We start from the raw sequence: 2,517 nt of genomic DNA, 5'->3' as shown, positions 1-2,517 counted from the left end.
CTTTGATTTTGTGCCTATTTATCACTTTTGAAAATACCGCGAAAAAAATGTCAACTATACATCGCGATGCGCAATGAGTGAAAAAGCCGACTCAGTTAATTTGACCGATAACACTAGCGACACTCAGAGTCTTAAATTATAACCAACTGAAACCCTCAGCTGCCGATAGGTGTTGTTGATATACCTCGATGTGGACAGTTGATAACGTGTGCCCCGACCGGGACTCGAACCCGGGATCTCCTGCTTACAAGGCAGACGCTCTATCCATCTGAGCACCGAGGACACAGATGGATAGCGCGACTGCAGGGATTTATCCCTTGCACGCTTCCCGTGAGAATGACATTCCCAACTGACCACAATTCTACGTATGTAATGTACCTCTTAGACATTTGCCCATCCACTCATTACTCGCACACGCTTTGGCGATTCCCGTAAGAGTTTGAGCAACCTGTGCGCATTCGCACAGACGAAGGTCAATGGCTGGGTAGCCTTTTTACTATACAGGGTGTTACAAAAAGGTACGGCCAAACTTTCAGGGAACATTCCTCACACACAAAGAAAGAAAATATATTATGTGGACATGTGTCCGGAAACGCTTACTTTCCATGTCAGATCTCATTTTATTACTTCTCTTCAAATCACATTAATCATGGAATGGAAACAAACAGCAACAGAACGTACCAACGTGACTTCAAACACTTTGTTACAGGAAATGTTCAAAATGTCCTCCGTTAGCGAGGATACATGCATCGACCCTCCGTCGCATGGAATTCCTGATGCGCTGATGCAGCCCTGGAGAATGGTGTATTGTATCACAACCGCCCACAATACGAGCACGGAGAGTCTCTACATTCGGTACCGGGGTTGCGTAGACAAGAGCTTTCTAATGCCGCCATAAACGAAAGTCAAGAGGGTTGACGTTAGGAGAGCGTGGAGGCCACGGAATTGGTCCGCCTCTACCAATCCATCGGTCACCGAATCTGTTGTTGAGAAGTGTACGAACACTTCGACTGAAATGTGCAGGAGCTCCATCGTGCATGAACCACATGTTGGGTCGTACTTGTAAAGGCACATGTTCTAGCAGCAAAGGTAGCATATCCCGTATGAAATCATGGCGGTGAATCAAGGAAGTACAGTACATACTGAAGAAACTAAAATGAGCTCTAACTTGGAAATTAAGCGTTTCCGGACACATGTCCACATAACATCTTTTCATTATTTGTGTGTGAGGAATGTTTCCTGAAAGTTTGGCCGTATCTTTTAGTAACACCCTGTATATGTGAAGACAGTAACTGTTCTCAAAAGAACAGAATACTGTTGATGACCGTGCAGCTTTTCCCAGAAATAAATGACAACCAACTCAAACCCTATGGCAACGGCCTTGCCGCAGTGGATACACCGGTTCCCGTGATATCACCGAAGTTAAGCGCTGTCGGGCGTGGTCGGCAGTTGAATGGGTAACCATCCAGCCGCCACGCGCTGTTGCCATTTTTCGGGGTGCACTCAGTCTCGTGATGCCAATTGAGGAGCTACTCGACCGAATAGTAGCGGCTCCGGTCAAAGAAAACAATCATAACGACCGGGAGAGCGGTGTGCTGACCACACGCCCCTACTATCCGCATCCTCAACTGAGGATGACACGACGGTCGGATGGTCCCGATGGGCCACTTGTGGCCTGCAGACGGTGTTCAAAACTGAAACCCTCAGCTGCCCAAACTTTTACGGGAATCGCCAAAGCGTGCGCGAGTAATGAGTGGGTGGGCAAATGTCTATAAGGTACATTACATATGTAGAATTGTGGACAGTTGGGAATATGAGTCTCACGGGAAGCGTGCAAGGGATAAGTCCCTGCAGTCGCGCTATTTATCTGTGTCCGCGGTGGCTCAGATGGATAGAGCTTTTGCCATTTAAGCAGGAGATCCTCTGTTCGAGTCCCGGTCGAGGTACACATTTTCAACTGTCCACATCGAGGTATATCAACAACACCTGTCGGCAGCTGAGGGTTTCAGTTGGTCATCATCTATTCCAATGAAAAGCTGCACGGTCATCAACAGTATTCTGTTCTTTCGAGAACAGTTACTGTCTTCACATATATACACAGAGTCATACTGTTAATCCTGTAATTACAGATAATCAATGAGTACCGACCACTAGTAATTAATCTAACCTAAATGATGAGCAAATAAATCCAATTATGTCCACACTAAATTTAACGACAATTGACGCCGCGCCACTGTCCGCTACAATGAACGTTGCCCAGTTTGACACACCTGACTTGCAAAATTTACACAGTGAACAGATAAATGTTTCTCACGAAGATGAACAGTGTAGTCAAAATATGTCAGATTTATTTCATTCCGATGTAGTGACCAACAGTGCACATCCAATTTGGCAAACCTTTTCAAGAATCAGAGAATGACCAAATGGTTTCACAAAACGTGACAAATGCACATGCACCATCACACAGCACAGAGAATAGAATAGCTAATTTTGGCATGGATCAAGTTATGGCAGTAT

The 2,517-nt window shown here is 45.6% G+C and overlaps 1 non-coding gene across 1 annotated transcript; it reads right to left on the bottom strand.

Moving 5' to 3' along the window:
* Nucleotides 1–209: 209 nt before the first annotated feature.
* Nucleotides 210–282, bottom strand: Trnat-ugu (transfer RNA threonine (anticodon UGU)). The gene has a single exon. It is a non-coding gene; the product is annotated as a tRNA-Thr (tRNA).
* Between the last annotated feature and the right edge of the window lie 2,235 nt (nt 283–2,517).

This window comes from Schistocerca gregaria, chromosome 3 (assembly GCF_023897955.1).
Source record: "Schistocerca gregaria isolate iqSchGreg1 chromosome 3, iqSchGreg1.2, whole genome shotgun sequence".
Classification (NCBI taxonomy): Eukaryota; Metazoa; Arthropoda; class Insecta; order Orthoptera; family Acrididae; genus Schistocerca; species Schistocerca gregaria.
The sequence above is the reverse complement of the archived record's forward strand: the minus strand, read 5'-3'. Positions and strand labels throughout refer to the sequence as shown.